Source organism: Centrocercus urophasianus, unplaced genomic scaffold, assembly GCF_019232065.1.
Source record: "Centrocercus urophasianus isolate 14NV4802_14NV808 unplaced genomic scaffold, USGS_Curo_1.0 seq_10, whole genome shotgun sequence".
Classification (NCBI taxonomy): domain Eukaryota; kingdom Metazoa; phylum Chordata; class Aves; order Galliformes; family Phasianidae; genus Centrocercus; species Centrocercus urophasianus.
The window spans coordinates 27,938,162-27,959,246 of NW_024884142.1; the positions used below are offsets into that span (position 1 = coordinate 27,938,162).

General features: G+C 41.3%; 1 long non-coding RNA gene and 2 other non-coding genes across 7 annotated transcripts; all 3 read right to left on the minus strand.

Moving 5' to 3' along the window:
* Window positions 1-411: 411 nt before the first annotated feature.
* On the minus strand, window positions 412-13,304 carry LOC122162356. Of its 5 annotated transcripts, XR_006169520.1 has the most exons (8): window positions 13,275-13,304; window positions 11,765-11,817; window positions 10,928-10,997; window positions 10,211-10,294; window positions 9,104-9,129; window positions 8,306-8,352; window positions 2,293-7,678; window positions 412-1,910 (listed from the first exon to the last, which is right to left on the minus strand). It is a non-coding gene; the product is annotated as an uncharacterized LOC122162356 (long non-coding RNA). The 5 variants fall into 5 exon arrangements; XR_006169527.1 differs by lacking the exon at window positions 412-1,910 and having other exon boundaries at window positions 6,136-7,678; window positions 8,306-8,349; XR_006169526.1 differs by lacking the exons at window positions 412-1,910; window positions 13,275-13,304 and adding an exon at window positions 13,236-13,250 and having other exon boundaries at window positions 6,136-7,678.
* On the minus strand, window positions 7,869-7,936 carry LOC122166643. Its single transcript, XR_006170853.1, has one exon. It is a non-coding gene; the product is annotated as a small nucleolar RNA SNORD50 (small nucleolar RNA).
* LOC122166648 lies at window positions 10,049-10,116 on the minus strand. Its single transcript, XR_006170854.1, has one exon. It is a non-coding gene; the product is annotated as a small nucleolar RNA SNORD50 (small nucleolar RNA).
* Window positions 13,305-21,085: the final 7,781 nt, after the last annotated feature.

Below are 21,085 nucleotides of genomic sequence, written 5' to 3' on the forward strand. Positions count from 1 at the left end.
CCACAGAATCATGAAGGTTAGAGATGACCTCTAAGACCACCAAGTCCAATGGTTAACCCACCCACACCATGCCCACTAACCACATCCCTCAGTGCCACATCCACAGCCCCAAAGATGGCGACTCCGCCACTTCTCTCGGCAGCCTGTGCCACTGCCTCACCACTCTTGAGAATTTTTCCTGATGTCCAACCTGAATCTCCCTAGCACAGCTGAAGACCATTACCTGTTGTCCTATCTCTAGATACCACCGTGTTTCTTCTACCCTCTGGCTGACAGTTAACAGCGTTGATAACTCACTACTATTTTCTCTTGGGCTCTTTCTCACTCCCCAGTTGCTAGCCAGATCTCTTATGCAAGCAGTCTATCCCCCCCCCCCACCCTCCCCCCCAGTTAATATAAAGGTTTTTTCCATACAAAAAGGAACACTGTCTCAGACAGCCACAAAAAGCAAATTAATTTCATGGATAATTTTCTGCAGTTTGGCCCGAAACAGAAAATCTTCCACACTATTACTTTATCTTAATGGCCAAATTTCTGAGAGAAGTTTGATATGAAATACAGACAGATGAGGAAATTTTTTTAAACCTCCTCATCATATTGCTAATGGAAGCTCAAGCAGAAGCTCAGAATGCTTGCTTTCAGGCAAGATGCCAATTTTCTCCTGGTAACTATTTTGTTGCTGCTAGAGCAGTATCTTCACAGATCATCTCTGCTTTTCTAATAATGGAGGTGCCTCCTTCACCCAGCCAGACCTCAGAACATTCAAGGTGAAAAGTGCCGAATTCAGAGCCTACTTGTGGAGAACCGAGATTTTTCTGAATCAGAAGTTTACAGTTGATATTTTGCCTTGTTATATTCCAAGAAGGTTTTTATTTAAAAGAAAACTCACTTTTCCCTTTTCTAGCTGGAACTTTCACATATGGGGAGCCCAATATCAGTCCTGAAGCGGAAATGTTTCTCTCCTACATCTGAAGCAACCTGAAGTCCAAATGGCCATCATTCTTTATACATTCGCAGTTTACCAAATCAGCAACTTATTTGTAGGCTCTGTTCATGACTTCTTGAAGAGCAAATCACAGCTGTCAAATCAACTACAGGAACTAGTCTTTTACAGCCCAACAGTTGTTGGAGTATTATGATAAGTTACAGACAAAAAAATTTCCTAGTGACTTTTCTTTCCTTTGCTGAAGTCTCATATTGAAGGCCTTTAGTTATCTTTTGTAATTTTATATTTTTGCCTTGGTTCTTAGTACATTTGTTGCATAATTTCTGTGAAAAGCAATATGGGCCAGATTGACATATAGGATAAAAGGGGAAAAGGATCTTCAGATAGGGACAGTGCTGAAGACATCAATAATTTTGGACACCAAGGTCCCAATTTTGGCCAAGAGTAAGAAAGTTCACACAGAGAGAGCTCAAAGCTTCAATAGATCCACTGTGATATCTGAAAGAACTATAAATTAGGAATAAATATATATATACTTTTTGTCAGCTTAAGAGCCCCTTCCTAATTGAGAATCAAGAAATTTTCATGTTTCCTGGTCATACTAAGGCAGTAAAGTTGTTAGCTGGAACATCCAAACTGATCCTTCAGGAAAAGCAGCATTTCTTTCAGAACTTAAGGCCAAGACACTTCCAGAAGTGCCATCTCAGGGAAAAAGAAAACCTCTTTGTAGACCATTTTCTTCTCTTTTTGGGTAAGTGAAGATTCAAATCTCATGATAAGCAGTGATCCCAGACACTGACAAGTTTCCTCAGCTTGAAACTGAAGCTAACAGGCTTTTTTCTTTTAAAGTTGGTGAGGTAAAAGGCATCACAAAGTCAACAGTCCTTACCCAACAGCTCAGCAGTAACATACTGCTCATAAGAACCTCCATATAGCTGTGTCCAGAGGTAACTAAAAGTAAAACCTGAAACCAAAAGGGCCAAAGAAGAACATCACCACAGTATAATTCAGAATTGCTGCCCTAAGATTGCAAGCACTACTGGGCATCTTATTTAACAAATGAGGGTAGAAAGTTAGGCTAGTCTTACTACTTAAGGCATAGTAGTATGGAGTTTGAGTGCAAAATCCTCATTCACATGACCATCTTTTTGATTCCTTTGGTGGAAAATCTTCATTTAGTATTGTACATTTTACTCCTCCAATGTTAGACTTGAGAGTTTTAGAATATCTACATGCTGTGATTACCAGTCTTACAAGCAAAAGGTACCTTTCTCTCCAATATGCTGTGTCATAAGAACTACTGGTTGCCACATTCAGACAGATTTAAGAGATTTAAATGTACTTACCAGTGCCAGAATTATTAAGTATTTTCCATATTAAAAACTACTAACTCATAGATGGAAGTCATGCTATTTCTACTCATCATGGCAGCTTTTTTTAAGGCAAAAAACACAGCAAAAAGACTCTGAAATCAATGGTGCCAGAATGTCTCCATGTAGAGGTTCCTTCACATAGAAAAGAGGCTTTCAGTGGCCATATTGCCTGCAAACCAAATTAGCAGAAACTACGATCAGCACCAACTTAACTGGCAGAAGTTCAAGGGCACAGAAACTAAAATTAACTATTTTTGACAACTGTTAAGAGTAGTTCAAGAATAATCAAGAAAAATCCGGATACTGTTACTTCTCATGAAGTTTCTGAAGGAACATCCTCAGCACTGTGATGCCCTAACAAAAATGCTATTTTAAGATGTTCTGAAGGTAACTCCTATTCTTGCTGTTCCACTTCTTACAGTGTGGTTAGTACTGTTGAACAGGAAGGTGGGGGAGCACCAGTTCCCACAAACCAAACCTTGTTAATAAGAGCAAATTGGTAACTTAACCAAGTACTGTGGCTGCGTATTCTTCCTCTCCAGTGACCTTTAGACGATCTAAAAATACAATCTTTACTTTTCACTCAGCCTACCAGCTTCAAAATAAGTTCTAAGTATTTGAGTCTACTAATCTGTTAGCTTCTTCTCACATACACAAAATAACTCGGGTTTACTTTAGGTCAGCCTGTAATAATAATTCTCTACCTACAAGCCTTAAACTAGTACCGTCATTGCTGAGACAATGTTCCTTCAGTTACAGGGAGCTTCAATCCTAAGTAAAAATAGTACTGACTTATTACAAGCCTGAAGTATGGCTCAGAGCTACTGAAGGTGAGAACACACATCAGTAGACTGAATTTTCATCTCCACTGCAGTTCCAGCAGTAATGCTGATCTAGCAACACTGTCTTAGCCAGTCTCCAGTTACTGCAGTTTTCACTAGTGTAAGAGTTGAAAGCAAGACCAATATTAAAGTATCTTCAAAGAAAAACAAATAAGCTGTTCCTTTAGTCCTCCCCTAGCTCCTCTCATCTATTTCCCTGCTGTTGCAATCATATGCACTACTTTATGCATTTTACAACTGATATAGCATTCACATTTTACATCTTTTTAAACGGAGATCGGCCCTAATTGCCAAGTAATGCTCAAATGGAATTAACATGTCCTTAGGAAATTCCCAAGCAAACCGCTGGAAAAGATCTCTATCCTCTGTTTCTTACACTGGTCATCCTCAGATAGAATACTGAGCAAGGCAGATTTTGTCTTACTCAATACAGTCATTCTTTTGAGCATAAAATACTACTTTGTCTTGCAGAGCCTACAGGAAGTTTCAAACAATGGCTGAGGAGTACTGTTTTCACAGCCCTGATAGCCTAACTCAACATCTACTAAAAAGCCACATCAGGTTTGAAAGAAAATGGAATTGTTTTCGTTTTTCAGTTTACATCCTCTAAGAAAAGCAGACAGTTAATAACAGACAAGCAAAAATACTTGTAATACTGGTTCTAATGAGAATTACACAGAATGCAAGTCACTGGCCACATACAAACACACAGCATGTACAGGCTTCTATGTGTACTCTGCTCACCTGTAATATCCACTTGAATTAATTCATTGCAACTCAGATTGTCCTCAACTGTGGTGAAAACATGGTATCCCAAACTGAGGGTTAAATATGGTCTCCAACGTTAAAAAAAAAAAGTCTTTCCTTGGACAAAGTCTAACATTGCTCAAACTGCTGTGACAGGTCAACTGTCTTAAGTGAATGAGCCTCTCTCCTCAAAAACTCGTTGCTGAGCTTCCACCTTTGGAACTTAGCAGCTGTTAATTCAATTGCAACGTCCATCCGTGTCAGTACAACTCAATCAACATTTATATAGCAAGTCTGGACTATTAAGAGTTTGCCTGAAAGAGAAGGCAGCAATGCCACCAAAGCAGGCAGCATGCTTCTCTGTGGACTGGTTATCTTGACAGGACATTTTCTGCTCACTTCTGTTCTTAACTCACATTGCAGCACGGGTACTTTGCAAAAGTAACTGTAGCTCACTTGGTACTGTTTATGATTTACTGTCTCCACAAGCAAGACAAATTCTCCAGACAAAACGTCCTGCCTTAAGCATGACTTCTCACTTAAATGGTAGCAAAGCATTTATGCACAGCTACTCTTCTACTTCACTGAAGCTCCAAGACGCTCATCTAAACACAACACTCACTTAACTCAGGAGAATGCTGACCTCTTGCCCAGTTACTAAGACCAACGCAGCAATATGCCAGGACAAAGTTTGTCTAACCCCTGATTTTGGGAATCACAGCCCAATACCCATGTGATAAATTAAACACTAGTGACAGTGCAAGATTTTAATAACTATTTAAAACACAAACTGCAAAAGGGTTTTCGTGCTATTTACTGCAACATCTGAAATCAAAGCTTTAATCCAGCAAGGTATTCTGTGCAACTGAACTTTAACATACCTTCCAAATTCATTACATGCCAACTTCGTAATTATATACAAGTATCACACACAAAAAAACCCGTACAAATTCTAAATCCACAAGTGGTTTGCAACATTACCCCCTACTGCCGTGACCAAGCTCACAAATGTTATACCTACCACTTTATAATTTGTGTGATGTTCCAACATCATAACCATTAGTCTCATTCTGAAGACTGTTAAGATAGTCTCATGGTTAAAAAACTTGTTCAAATCTTTTGTAACACATTTTTCTTTGGTTACCCATATTCTGCATCCCAGTGAGCATTTATTATCTAAAGATTTGCAGTTAACTTGTCCATCACATGTCATTTCCCGGGCTTAGTGAGGCACATTTTTTCATGAGGAATAGCTTCTCAAAATTGGCTTCCACCATCCCAAGCACAAATGTAATACAGTTCTTGGCCCCTTTTATCTATTACTGCCAATCCTAGATTAGAACATCCTCAGTATTTTAGATCAAGATTGAAGTACTTTAGGTACTCAAGTATCATCCATAATCCTGAAACTGTCTCTAGCTTTTTGATATCAATTAGAAGACCAACTCATCCTCACCAGTTTCACTACATGCCCACATAGTATGAGCTCCTCAAAAGCTTCAGATGCTTTGTATTAGCTTCAGCCAGACAGGCACCGTTACAGTCAAAACATACTGCAAATAAAAGCTTGCCCTGGACTGTTAAACAAGCTATATAAAAACCCTTTCGGAATAGCTAATATACTACTTACCAAATATTGCTGCCCAATTATCCTTTTCTGGTTTTCAATACACTTCTTCCCCTCCAGAAGACACGGTGAGTGTCTTAAGACTGCCAACTTTTGACTCACCATCTCAACAGCTTCACTAAACATTGTCAACAGCGTCAACTACATAAGAACCAGAGAATTGAAGGGGTTGAAAGGGACTTCTGGTGAATCATCAAGACCCATCTGGCCCTGCTTAAGCAGGTTCCCCACAGTAAGTTGCACGGGCAGATCTTGATAAATCCCAGGAGACTCCACAATCTCTCTGGGCAGCCTGTCTCTTTCACAGTAAAGTTCTTCCTCCTGTTCCAATTTTTGTCCATTACCCCTTGTTCAGTGGTGAGCACACCACTGAGAAGAGCTGAAAATGCAATGGACCTAAGATAGGAGACTGATTCCTCTGCACTTCTGAAGTATGTAACTGCCAGGGGAGGTTACATTGTCCAGGAGCCAGTGTGTGGAATGTCACATGTTCAGCATGCCCTGTACCAGTACAATAAGGCCACACTGCCTCTGCAACCTTTCCAAAATATGAGCTGTCAGGAAACACCTTAAGTGACTACAGAACTGATGTTCAACAGCTAGTTAAGTTTTCCACATCCTCATCTTTATTCAAGAGCACATACAAAACACAGCACAGAAATACCCACCCCTCTCAGCAACATTAATAGATAACGGATCCTGACGAAGCCATCAAGGGATGTTTTTTTGTAGTAAAATTCTGCAGCTTCTGATGATACATTCAATAGACCAATTTACACAGCTACCTCACTGAGAAGCAGTCTCCAACCAGGCAAAGCAGCTGGTTATTACTTACTGAATAACCAAAGCAGGTTATGCAGTAAGCCAAGCCACTCCTGGACTTCAGTCACACCATTAATGTACATTTTTGTAGTCAAACTTATTTCTGATCTTCCCAACGCTTCAGATGCTGCTACTTCATGTTCTGCACTACTATAATAGTGCACTGACAGAAAAATGGACCTTCCAAGTATTTGGTGTTTAGAAATAAGTGTATTTCATGAAGTTCTTTTAGACTTCCTGAAGGAAGAAAACTGCTAGCCTTCAATGCTGTCATTTTTGGCTGCAAACTACAGGATTGTTTCTGTATTTGGTACATTCCAAAAATCATTCAGTAACCACAGCACTACTGATCATTGGCTACCACGCAGTTGTCACATTCCCTCCTTTATAATGCATTCCTGAGAATGCAGTACAAGAGCCACACCTTAAGGTGGATTGAATCTTCCGTGTATAATTTGTCTTAAAAGGCAACTTACTCAGTTAATCAATTTACAATCCCTTTCTTCCTTGGTGGAAAAGAGATGATCTGCTTAATACAACAAATACAATGTTAACGTGTTACTGTGTGGTTAGTGACTGCTGCAAGCAAATGTTCCAATGCTTATACTCCCACGCTGGGAATAGATAACACTGCCAATGTCTTCTTCAGTGGGCACAGTTCCATTTCCAGTACTGGTCTTTTCATGCTAAATTGGCAGCTCATGAAAACTCCCCTTTCCTTCTCACCCCGACTAGATGTAGAAGAAAATGAAAGCTTTAGTCCATGGCTTTTCTGTAATCACAACTTCCCTCACACCACCTGAAATTTCAAGTGTTTCTTTTTACAAGTGGTTCATGTTGATGCTTCCACACCACCTTATCTACTTCCTTCCATCTCCTACATGACATCTTCAAGAAGCACTCAGCAGTTTGAATTTATGTATCAGTGCTGCACAGTCTACTTGCAACTTCCATTGCTTTGAATTACAGGTGCTCAGTATCAAGGAGTCTGCATACCTTTACATTTCCTAAGAGCCAATAGTTTGTTTCTTTTTCATATACGGAAGCTCACCACTTATTTCCCTACTGCTACATTTATCCTTCCCAAAGAGGGCAGTTTGATGTTCTGGAAAAAGTGTTATTTTAAATATGCAGAGACAGTAATTTTGGTTCACGTGCAGTTTTTTATAACAGTGTCTGCTAAACAATTTCAACAACTGTTTCAGCAGGATTTTAAAAGCATGGTCCCAATCCAAGCGAGAACATCTCTCCAGGTGTTACACTTTCTTCCAGTTACAGATCCACATTTGTCAAGCAGCACTGACAAAAACGTTCCAACTCACTGGAAAAAGGAGAACAAGGTCTAAATAAAATGGTTCATTTGAGGAGGAAGAAACTTAAACTTGCAAATAAGCACAGAATTGTATATTTTTTACTTTTTTTTTTTTTTTTTTTTTTTTTGGCAAAAGCACCTGAAACTGCACAGAACTTGTAATACTTTTCAGTAAGTTCAAATCTAGCATTCTGATCTCATCTCAGATGCCGGATCCGTAGGTTTTTCAGCAAAGAATTCAGGTTCGGGATAGGATCATCATAGATGAGATGCAGAAACTGTACCACAAAAGTAAATCTAATGCATGATGCGCTTTTCTTCTTTGACAGCGTTGCTGATGGCAATGAAAAAGTTGAACATTCTTCATCCTTTCACACATAAATAAGGTAAGTATTTAAAACTTCACAAGTAGATTTTAAGGTTAGCTAAGGTTAGGCACAACTACTGGCACATGCAGTCCCTTGGGTAGTAAGTGATCTTATACTCAGTAGACATACACTAGTAGGAAGTTACAATACAGACCTATCAGTTATTGAAGCGTATTAGCAACAGTCACAGCACTAAAAATTTCTTACTTGTAAACACAGACTTACTTCAGACAATCATAAAATGCTTGGAAGCTTTTTAATTACATACCTGAACAAATTAGAAGCTTTGTTCATACAGTTGTGACCGTTTTCCTGCTGGAAAAGAGACTTTCATTAGCTCAGAAATGTTTTCTTCCATCACTCAAAACACAGCACACTATTTGGTCTCTCATTACTAAGCATGTGGTGGAATAACACCAGTACTAATTAAGCTTCAGAAAATGTGACCTACAAGCGTTCTCGCACCAAAGTAAGTTTCTTTTTACATGTCTTGCCTGGACACTACTTAACTTTGCTATAAGCTGTGACAGACAACTGATCTGCTAAGTCTAAGCCTCCCCCTACTGTAATCAAACAATTTCTGGAAATATTAGTGAGAATATGGTTCTCAGCTGGTAGCAAAACACTGAAAGCCCAAATCAACCAACAAGTGTTATATTAAAAAACCATTCTTCTATGCAGGACACCTGAAGTAACAGGAGAATTAACCATGGTATCTTGAGCTGGAACTGATGAAACTTATAATTAAAGCCAATATAGGTGATGAAACACTTCAGCATTTCCCATGATGCGCATACACAAACTCTACTGTATTGCAGATAAGCCATCTGCAGTAATTGTTTACACGTCACCTCGTACTTTTTCATGTGGTTGACATGATAATGCAGCTTTAAGTACAGTCATTCAAACAGTTTGCCAAGTTTTCAAGGCCTGAAAGAACTACCAAATCTATCATCTTTTTAATATTTTATATGTTTTACCTGTTCATGACACAATAATAATCTAATCTCAAAAGTCAGACACGTGTATTTTTATAATTTAATTCTATCATTTATTGAATTCATACCTTCAAGAAGCAACCTTCAAGCATCCCTGCAAAGACAAAAATTGCACCAATTAGTTTTATTAACAAGGTTTGCTACTTTCAGCTTTCCTCTAGACTTTCTGTCTAAACAAGACATTATTTTACAGGTAGCACTTCCACACAAAAAAGCTTCATTCCTTTATTTAAACTTTACATACTGAGACAAAACCCATTCTTTAAAAGAAACTGCTAGTAGCAGTCTTTAAATGCCTTCCTTTGGGAGAGGAGTGAAATAAAATTATAGATGTCTAGTTGGAGACAGCATAATTAGAACCTCACACTTCTAGATTTTGACTTTTTATATAAAAGCTGAATTTGTATAGAAATTGTGCTTCAAACCCCGCATTTCACTGAGAAAGACTAAATTCAGAAAACTGAGAAGAAAGAAGACCTTGAGCTCAGCTACCAAAACACCTGCAGCACAATGAGCATTCTTGTGCATATCTTCTGCCTGCTGCAAGTAAATTTAGACTAGCTTTTCCGAATTACGTTAACACTAGAGCTGAAACATCTTTAATTCATTACAATTCACCTCTAACCATTAACTTCAGCAATCCTTAATGCCCGCATCAGAAAACATCCTAAGTTAACAGTGCTTTTGAAAGAGTCATAGTCCAAGTGTCATCAGCTAACTCAAAACCCAGCAAGGCTTATTTTCTTACCAGGGCACTTTCAATATTTGGCAAGTTTCTCATTTTTACACTCCAAAACAAGATATCTGAAATTACACAGATCTAAGCTTGTCCTCTCCCTTCTTTTAAAGGTGCTACCACCTGCTGAGCAACAGCACATCCACAAGCCATTTCAGTCATGCACCAAAACCTGTATTCACAATATTGAGCTTGTATATGGGGACAGCATAGAAGTAAAACTAGCAGAGAGTGAGTGACAGAAAGATTAAATGACTTTTGAAAGAAAAGTGGTTTTGACTCAGAAGCCAGATCCGTATGAAGTTTTTCATCAACAAATCAGGTATGGCAACTTCATCACAATCCACCACTTCAATAACTGTACTGGAAAGGGAATACCCTGGGCTTTAATAGGGAATACATCAACAAAAAATGTCAGCAGTTTATCACTAAGTATTACCTCTATCTCTTGCAGAATAGTTGCAGAATATCTTTCACCACAATGCTCAACTTTTCCATTATTAAAACCTGTTCATATGCCATCCTAGATAGAAACAAAGCAAGCAATTAGAATATGTTCATTCAATAACATAACCCAACCAAGATGACTAAGTTTTAGTCTTGGAAATCACCCTTTCTCTCCATTTTTACTTTCCAGGCACAGCCAATGGCTGTAGGCATTTGAGTTTGACAAGTTAAATTGAACAGATCCTAATATTGTTTCTTAGCATTTTCAAAAAATGAGACTATAGACTATACTCCTAAAAAACAAGTAATACATTTTAATAGGAAACTTAAAACTAGATTTGTCTGTTTATACTGACAAAGAACTTCCAGCTGTCAACTTCATTTTCTTCATCTCAACTCTTACATTAACTTTCTGATAAAGCGTATACTGACAGATAATTATAAGTCACCTTGAGATAATCTTTGTCACATTTACAATATAAATCTTAGACGTATTTTACCAGCTCCTTCACAAGCTGTTTGAAATAATGCAAACTATTCACCCACCTTCCTAGCCTACACATCTCAACATAGATCATGTCAAATAACATGCCTGAAGTACACTAATATCTCATTTCTGAGCTCATGACAATGTTACTAATTTGATTACAAGTTTGTTGCTAAGCCATTTAACAAGTTAATTTATCTCCACAGATCACTCAAAACATACACAGCTTTCAGGAAAATCCACTTGTGTGTACCAAATGCTCTTCTAGTTCCAATGGTGCTTCCATGGCGGGCTAAAATCAAAATTAAACAAAAATTAGTTCAAGTAGAAAATCAGTTACAAAGGTCTAAGCACCATCTCATATAATACCATGTCAGGAAGTGATCAGCAGGAAATAAAATTTCTTTTCATACAAAACAAAATTATCAATATTAGTGTACAATTGTCTGCCAAGAACTTGCAGTTGAAATTCCATACGCAGTAGAAAAAAGGTGGCCTGAAATCACTTCAGACCTTTTTTTTTAGGATGAAGAACCAAATCACTTAAACTTCTGTTTTATGTTACACATTTATTCACAGTGTTAGTCCTAGTATTTGTAGATTCCTTCCAACTGAACTACTGCACTGTTCATAGTTTACAGGATCAGCAGTTACATTCAAATATGGCCACATATGTGGGTTCACATTAGCTCCAATACAAGTCCAATGCAAGACAGTTAACAGTTACTAAATTACACTGATCTCAAAGATGGTGCATTAATCAAGAGATCTATCGTGTAGGCCCTCATACTTAATGAAGTGGTACAGAAAAGATGATAATTAAAAACATGTGACCGCAGTACTGGTCTTAACTCACATAATTACTCATCATTTTAAAGGCAACCATGCAAATGCAATGTCCTGCAACTGGTTTTCTGTTTTGATCCACTCAACAGCCATATAAACATGACAATCTTCAGCACCTCACACATTCTATACTTTTGTCAGACAAAAGTGTGGAAACTGAAATGGAAACATTTACATGCAGGGCTATTCCTATAGCAAAAAAACAACTATTACCTGGATGCTTCTGCACAACATATTGGACACCACCAAAAGTTTCTGCTTCATACCTAAAAATAAACAGCAGACAAGCTTACCATTTGAAAGAAGCAGATACTTAGTAGCAGATCCCTTGATAACACACATTAAGACTTTCTGAAGTCACAGAAACAATGAAATGTTAAGTACTCAAGCCTTATTTTGCAGTTTTTTCAGAAGGCAGCAAGAAATACAGCCATTTAAGTAACAAGGAAACAACAAGTTATATTCATTCATAAAGCACAGAAAATATTTGTTTTGTTATGTACATTTCAAATACATTCCTTTTTTCAACAAAGATGTTTATTACTGCACACCGTGCAGATGAAACAAAGGCCGCAGTCTGTGGATAGATTACTAAACTTGGCTTCGCTTCAGATGAAAGTAATTAAAGTATACTTATTGCACCCAATAACCACGGTGTACTAACAGCTAGTAAAGATACAAGAATTTCACTGCTCAGTAATCTAACACCTGACTCGGGATATCATTAGATGAGCCATCACAAGGCAGAGCGATTGCCTCTTACATGAATACAGCCACCTTCTAATTGCTGCTCGCAGATAAGCTTACTTCTCTCTTTTGCTTACAATTCCTGCTCTTCCAGGACAACTACTGCTCAATGACAGCAGCATTCCCATAGAGAAAGGAGCATCTCAGGCTAAAGATTTTTAAAAATATGCATTTCCATAAAGCTTCTTTTATTCTGCTCTCACTGTCTAGCAACAAATGCAAGCCTCAACGGTTAAAGCGTTCATCTGGTGATTCACGAAGCACACAATCCTATGACGAAGTAAAAGGGCCACTGACTTCTTCACAGACGCTCTAACCTCATGTCAGAATACCTCTCTCCCGTCGATCTGTGTGTCGGCGTGAGAAAAGGTAATCAACAACCAAACGTAACGAAGGGCCGCCCCGCTTTTCACTTTTCACTAACGAAGGGGCGAATTCCGACCCTAACGCCTTACGGCTGCCGGCGCAGGCGGGCAGCGATCACCCAGCAGCCCCCGGCACCTCTACGGCCACCAGCCTCAGCTCAAAATGGCGCGGGCCACGCAGCGCCCCTCCGGGCACCGCCCGCACCGGGGCAAAATGGGACACCGCCGCCCACGCGGCCGCCGCCTCCACAAACTACGCGTCCCAGCGTGCCCCGCGCCTCTTCCGGCAGGGAGCCGGTCCCACCATTTTCCCGCCTCCCTGCCCGTGGGGCGCGTGGCACGCCGGGACCTGCAGTTCGCCCCTCCGTCCCTTCGCCGCCGCGGCGCTTTACCCCCTGGGCTGCGGCCTCACGGCGGTTGCCGCCCCGCAGCGCCCGCACCCTGTACGTGCCGCCCCACGGAGCGAGCCTCGCCGCCTGCTTCAGCTTCAAACAAACACGCGGCATCGCAACACGGTGCCCCCCGGCTGTCCAAGCGCGAACCAACAAGCCCAAGTGTCCCCCAGCACAAACCGCACAGCGCCACACTCATCCGCCCTGCCGACCCCTTACCGCCACCGCCACCGCTCCACGGGAAAAGAGGGGGCGGGGGGCGCTCGCGGCCTTTATATGGACTTGAGGGGTGGGAACGAGGCTAGCCCCGCCCATCGCCCCGCGAGCCGGGGGTGGAGCCTGTGAGGGCCGGGCGTAGGAATGCGTTTTCCCCGCCCGGAGCGCGCCCCCGCTCGGAGGGGCCGGCGGTTGTTGCCCCGCCTCTCGCCCGGCCCTCAGCCCGCGGGCGGGGCTGCGGCTGGTGGCGTGGTTCACTTAGCGCCGCGCTCGGGGTAAGGAGCGCTGGAAGAGGCGGAGTTTCGTGTGTCGGCCGGCTGTTGTTGGGGATCTCACCTCACAGGGATTTTGCATAAAACGCAGAACGAATAGGGGCAGAAACCAAACTCAACTCCACATCATGAGCTTATTATAATGCATCTGCTGAATTCTTGTTTGCTTTTGTCTGTGTTCTGATAGTGTTTGCCAGGACTTCAGCTAGCTGAACTATTCTATAGCTCTGCCTAAGCGTTTCAGCTTTCCTTTGTCTCTAATTAGATCTTCCTGGAATCGCACCGCTCGCCCGCCCTTTCCCTTTTTGGAAATAGCACGCACTGCTTTACCACGTACAGCATTCCGTGTTTGCGGAGCTGACAAATCGTCTGGTGCTCACAGCGGGTGGAACGCTTTCTGGCACGTCTATTGCTTCCTTCTGCAGTTTGTCACTGGAGGGTCAGATCACTGCTCCACGGTGAAGCCGAGGGCGGGCTTGCTCCAATGCCAGACAGAAAGCTGCTTGGTTTGCAGCTGGATGGCCTCGTGTGCTGATGTGGCAGTGCTAGTGAAATCATTGGGAATGGGCTGCAGTGGGGGTGGCAGGAGCACTGGAACCTACGCGGTGTTGAAACTGCTGTGAAACCGCATCCTAGATTGTAGCATCGTGGAATCATTAAGGTTGGAAAAGACCTCGAAGATCGCCTTAGAGTTCAATCATCAGCCCACCCCCACCATGCCCACTAACCACATCCACACGGTTCTTGAGCACCTCCAGGAACGGTGACTCCACCACCTCTTGGGCAGCCTGTGCCACTGCATCACCACTCTTTCTGAAAAGAAATTTTTCCTAATATCCAATCTGAATCTCTATTGGTGCAACTTAAGACTGTTACCTTTTGTCCTATCTCCGTTACCCAGGAGAAGCAGCTGAGTCCTGCCTCACTTCACCCTCCCTTCAGATAGTTGTAGAGAGTGATAAAGTCTTCCTTGGGCCTTCTCTTCTCCAGTCTAAACAATCCAGTTCCCTCAGCTGCTCCGCGTAAGACTTGCGCTCCAGACTCTTCACCAGCAATGTTGCCTTTCTTTGGGCACACGCTTTGTGAAGGGAACCACACTAGCTTCTGTAATCTGGCAGAAAAAAACTTGTTATCTCAGTTAGGTTTTAGTGGACAAGTTTAGTGATAGTGCCTGAATGCAAACTGTACACAAACTTTTTATTCCAAGAGAAATACAGCTCATATTTTTCAGCATTACGTAAATCTACTAGTCACTGGTCAGGCTTCTGGGTCAAGGGAAGTACAGTTTAATGGAGATGAGCAATAATTACAATTGCAAGGCAGAAAAGTGTTAACAACAACAACAAGCCTGCAATTCTACATCATATTTTAAGTTAAGTTTCCTTCTTAGCTGCTTTGCTTTCCCTTCCTTCAGACTTCCCCATTTTGAAGGTACACCCCAAGTGTTTGGATAACAGTGCAGGCTGTAGAACAACACCTGAACCTCAAACTCTGCTCTGCAGCAAAATCCAAAAGCTAGTTGGAGCTACGAGTGTGACTGCAGCAAGGCTTAATTTATAACGAGCCCATCCCAATTTGGCTCACCCCTCACCTATGCCGGTATGCACACTGTTACCTCTGGAAAGGAGAGTGCTGGTTCTGAGATGCTGGTGGCACACTGTATTACCTCGTTTGAGTCACAAATTTATGCCTGGTGGTAAGGGCACTGCTAGGAAGTTTCAGATCGAGGTAACTTTCTCCAAGTTATCTTTTCTTACTTTAAATTATTTTTTTTTCTTGTTATTTCTCCCCCCGCTTCCCTTATGTTCCTATTTTGAATCTAGCTTCCTGCATTTTCTCCTGTAGCTTTGCAACTTCAGTGACTCACACCTCTTGGTTTACTTTGGGGTTGTTACCAGCGCATCCTTTGGGATACTGAGTTCCCCTCCCTTCTCAGCTTCCCAGCAGGAAGTCTATTGTGCACAGTTTTAATTTCTTCCTTCTCAGAGCTGATAGTACTTGCTGTGAAGTTCTGAGCTGACTTTACCCTATTTTGCACTGTGTATCATAAAAATTGTGAGTTGTGAAAATGTCATTTGGCTTATGATTTTGGCCCTGGTAATTATTGGCTGTAATTTTTTACAGAGAGAAGAATTTTTAATATAAATTTCTCAATTTCTCTTCAAAATTTTAGTCACCTTACTGTAACAGAAAAATGAGTATGTTTTGTTCATAACTGAGATCATAAAAATGTTAGACTGGCTGCACAGAGTCAGAGCATAGGGCCACCCCCCAGTATCCTGCCTCCAACTGTAGACAGAAGTAAATAATAAAGGGGAAGGGAGCAGGGACAGATCAAGCACATCACAGGAATCCTTCTCTGAATATGTGCTCAGCTTCTGGGAATACCAAACTCCTCCCAGAGTATGGTGGTTTTCTGTGTATGTAAATGTAACAACTGTCCAATCCTCAATAAATTTGCCTTCCATAAACTTGTGAAACCTTCTGTGCGGCTTGTATAAAATTTTAGCATCCACAGTATTATTGGCAAGGAGTACCACAGCTTAATTACCAAATCACAGAGTTGCAGGGGTTGGAAAAGACCTTAAGAGATCAATGAGTCCAACCCCCCTGCTAAAGCAGGTACCCTACAATAGGTCACACAGGTGGGCATCCAGACAGATCTTGAATATCTTCATGGTAGGAGACTCCCAATTAGTGCTGTGTGAAAGTGCACATCCTTTAGTTTGCTTTGTACCTACTATCTATTACCTGACTGCCCAGTTTTAGAAGAAGTCCTGAGTGTGACTGTCCCCTTTTATACAGTGACTGTATAAAACACCATGAGGGACACCTCTACACACAGCAAGTCTTCTCACAGAGGCTGCAGAAACCTCATATACTTACTCATTCCTCATATGGAAATCAATTTCTACCCTTGACCTTACTTTTGTTGTTCTTTTCCAATATTTTTCTCATTTCTCTTTGAGATTTGGTCAGAAAGCGCATTAAAGAAGCAAGCACAATATGGGCTTATAGAGTGTGTGTTGATCATCATCATCATAGAATGGCCTGGGTAGAAAAGAACCACAATGATCATCTAGTTTCAACCCCCTGCTATGTGCAGGGTCACCAACCACCAGACCAGGCTGCCCAGAGCCACATCCAGCCTGGCCTTGAATGCCTCCAGGGATGGGGCATCCACAACCTCCTTGGGCAACCTGTTCCAGTGCTTCACCACCCTTTGTGAAAAACTTCCCCCTAATACCTAACCTAAACCTCCCTGTCTCAGTTTAAAACCATTCCCCCTTGTCCTATCACCCTCTTAAACAGTCATTCCCCCTCCTGTTTATAAGGTCCCTTCAAGTACTGGAAGGCCACAATGAGGTCTCTCCAGAGCCTTCTCTTCTCCAAGCTAAACAAGCCCAGTTCCCTCAACCTTTCCTCACAGGAGAGGTACTCCAGCCCTCTGATCATTTTAGTGCCCTCCTCTGGACCCACTCCAACAGCTCCACATCCTTCCTGTACTGGGGGCCCAGGCCTGGACGCAGCACTGCAGATGGGGCCTCACAAGAGCCGAGTAGAGGGGGACAATCACCTCCCTCTCTCTGCTTACCACCCCTTTTTTAATGCAGCCTAGAACACAGTTGGCCTTCCGGGCTGCAAGCGCACACTGCTGGCTCATGTCCAGCTTCTTGTCCACCAGGACCCACAAGTCCTTCTCTTTAAGATCTCCTTGAAGAGATCTTTCCCCAGTCTGTATAAATACCTGGCATTGCCCCGACTCAAGTGCAGCACCCTGCACTTGGCCTTGTTGAACCCCATTAGGTTTTCATGGGCAACCTTGTCCCCAAGCACTTCCCAAACTTTGGCTATTAGTATTTATGGAGATGACAGTTCCACAGAGCTCTCTGTCATTGCTGCACCATCTTTAATACCAAAGCAACTTCAAGAGAGGGTTCGCACACTGCAGTCCATCAGTAAGTCAATTAGTTTTTCATCTGGGTGCCTCTACAACACTATCTGGTCATACTGAAACTGCAGCATCTTCAAGAAGCTTGAAGCAACTTCTGCAATGAGTGCCTCATAAGTGATAAGTGGTCGGGAGGAGGAAATTCCCCCAGATCTTCAGTGCTGAACACAGAAACGAAATGATTTTATGCCTTCAAAATAGTGTCTTCCATTTATCTTCTTATCACCTGTGAGGATCTAATGTGCACAGATGTACATTCTGGTTTTGTTTTTAATAAGCATTTTCATTTTTAGGCAGGTCCCCTTTCTAAATTTGAGTCCACCTGTGGTGGACTTTTAGTTGCTCCTGCAAAGATAGAGTGTCTAAATGTACAGTGGTTGCTCATACAGAAACTTTTGTTTTACTGACAACCTGATTAGTTTATTTGTGGCTAAAATTAACAGTAAAGAGCTTTATACAGCATCACAACCAAAACCAAACCCTCTGCAGGAAGTTACTTAAAAGTAGCAAGAAAGATGATGTATTTAGACAGTCAGACTAGTTAATACTAACTGTTTTGATTAGCTGTTTTTTTCCTCTCTTGGCCAAGATAAGTCCATGTGCTAGCTCCAGAAACACAAGATTGTAACTACTTTATTGGTTAACAAAAATTTCATTATTTTGATGATATGGCCAAAAATACTTAGGGGATGTTCTACAGTGAGGCTTTGTTAGTACTTGGGATCATCATCTTTCTCTCCTTGTTCAAATTATACACTAATTGTATATTACTGAAAGACAAAATACTTTAACTGCTGGATGGGTGCTGTTTATCCTATTGAATTTTTCTTCTTCTTAAAAGATGAAATGAATAGATGAGAGGAAAGTGTTGAAGGGGGAATGCTGCAGAAAGAATGGAGAAGAGCAACCTGCTATTTAACATTCTTATAATATTCCTAGGGCCAGCTGTTAATTAATATTTGTAATCACTTCATCCATTAACAGGGAATAAGACTAAAAAGTCTTTTATTTCATACAGCCTTGAAAAGCTGTCAGTCTTGCTCTTCCCATTCCTTATCAAGAGGCTGTCTCCAAGAAGACAAATCTGCTGAGCTATTTGATTTTTTTTTTTAATTCAAAACTGTTTTTAAGATTGCCACCTTTCAAAGTCTTGCTTACAAGTAAAATGTCTGATAATCACACCATGTAAAAAAAAAAAAAAACAGGAAAAACAACACGTATTTACCTTACCCTTGCTAAAGCTAAGTATCATGTGAAGTATTACAACAAAGTAAAAGTTGTAAAACTGCATTCCACCATCTGGGTTTGAATCTGGGCATGGTAAGTACAGATTGCTTGGTAAGAAGGAGGCACTCCCTTTGAAGGGGAGATTTCTTGGAAACTTAACTATCTGGAACACTCCGTCTGATAAAGTAAGAAAAGAAAACATGCTGTTATTGTGCTCATAGCACGCATATTGAAACACAAGTATTAGTTAAATAGTAAGGATGTAGGAAATGTAAAGCTGTGTCAGGGGAGGGTCAGTTGTGTAGGGAAAGGTTCTTCACCAGAGAGCAGTGGGAATGGCATAGGCTGCCCAGAGCAGTGGGTATTGCCCCAGTGTGCTGGAGTTCAAGGAGTATTTGGACAATGCTCTCAGATCTGGGGTTTGAATTTTGGATGGTGCTGTGTGGAGATGGGAGTTGGACTCAGTGATACTTGTGTGTCCCTTCCAAATTAGGATCTTCAAAGGCAAAAGAAACAGCATTATCTGCAGTGCTAATTTATTCTTTTCAGTAGATTTAATTTTGTATCACTTTGGATGATGCATAAATCTTTCCTGGTGTTCAAGTCTTTTTTTATTGTAGAATTGTCTCCATGTTTTCTTGATCATTGAAAGTAGCATGTTTTCCAGGACTGGACAGTATGTTAGCAGGCTCTGTATGCATAGATTGCTCTTCTAGTTGCTCAGGTCTTCATGCAGAGGGAAGAGATCAAACAACATGTTATAACAGTGTATTTTAACCCATATAGGTTAGCTGACTTCTTGAGCTGCTGCTGCTGAAAGATGTGACCTTGTTCTTCACTCCCTCCCTGTCGTCACTACAGTTTAATCATAGTGGTTTTACAAGCAACTGCTGAGGGTGATAAAAAAAAAACTTTTTTTTTTCCTCTTTTTTTTTTTTCTTTTTTTTTTTTCAGCTTTAGTTTTCTAGCAAATCAGCAACCTGAACTGTCTCATACCGTGACCACCTAATCACTAGATTTAACAGAAGGGAAGTGGTGGAGGCACACGCTCTCAGCTGGGAAAGATTTGAGCAGAGTGGTCTTTCTTGAGAGGCAGCTCTAAATGTGATGTGAATCCTCTCTTTCAATCTCTCCAAAACACAGCGTAGGACCTATTCAACTGTTCCTGAATATAGGAATTAAAATAAATGCTTGTGGTTTAAGAAGTCTGTTCTTCTACTGCATATTAGTCTCCTATTTGCTCTTGTACTGTAAGAAATAAATAGTATGTCTCTGAATGCAATTAAATTATACGGGCAGTTGATATTTAGAGCAGTATAGCTTATGGCTGGCATTACTTAAGAGCAAGATAATCATGATAATTATCCCTAGGATTTGTAAGGTAAGTCTGTCTGGTTGTTGGAAGTGGGAGGTTGTATAACTTGAAGAAAAGGTAAATTAATGTGTTGCTGATGTCCACAAAGGAAACATAGCACTGCAAATTTGTGTTTGTCTAGACAAACATACTACCTTGTCCTGATATTCCTCTCGTGTCCTAAAAGATGAACAGGAGAATGAACAAGGCCATCCACTTTTCTGGCCCTAAGTTCTACGTACAGTGCAGGCTAAGTATGATATAATCGTTGCGCATAGAGCACTCCCATCAGCATCCCTTGGAATCCCCAAGCTGTGCCCTCTTGGGAGTCAAAGGTGGATGATGAGGAAATGTACCTATTGCTAATCTCTGCTCCTTCTCAACAAACAATGCTAGGGGAGCTTTCAGAGTGGTCAGCAATTGCATCACACAGGAAGAACAGCTGGATCGTCAGGGTTGATATCCAGCTTAAGGACAGGGTAGGAGCCTGGGGTCCTTGTGCAAGGTAGAAAACATTTGGCTGCTGCCAGATCTTGGAAGAGGCAAGCAGCTCAGTGCTTGTGGTGTTGTATAGGGAGATTGGGATACTGGGCAGGAGCCGACATAATTCTACAACTGTTGTGTGGCCTTGGCTAGCACAGGTTGTCCTTCACCAATGTGATTTCCAGAATGCAAAGTGCTAGTTGCAAACATGCATGTTGAGTAATGCCATCCTTCCTGCCAGGCAATGCTAGGTGATGAAGTTTCTTTCTTGTTGAAGGCTGTGCACCACAGCAAGTAGGACGTTGGTACTGGGAGTGCCTACTTGCTTTTTCCATATTCATGTCCCCCTAGACCATCTGTGGGAGATACAATCCAAGATCCTCTGACAGGAGCCTTAAGTGTCTTGAGATGACCTCTTCCAGCTGAGGACATCCCATTTAGCTCATCTGGAAATTCCTGACATTCTGCCTGCATGGGAAAGACTCTAGCAGCAGCTTTTTGTTGGCCTATTGGTCAATAAATTATT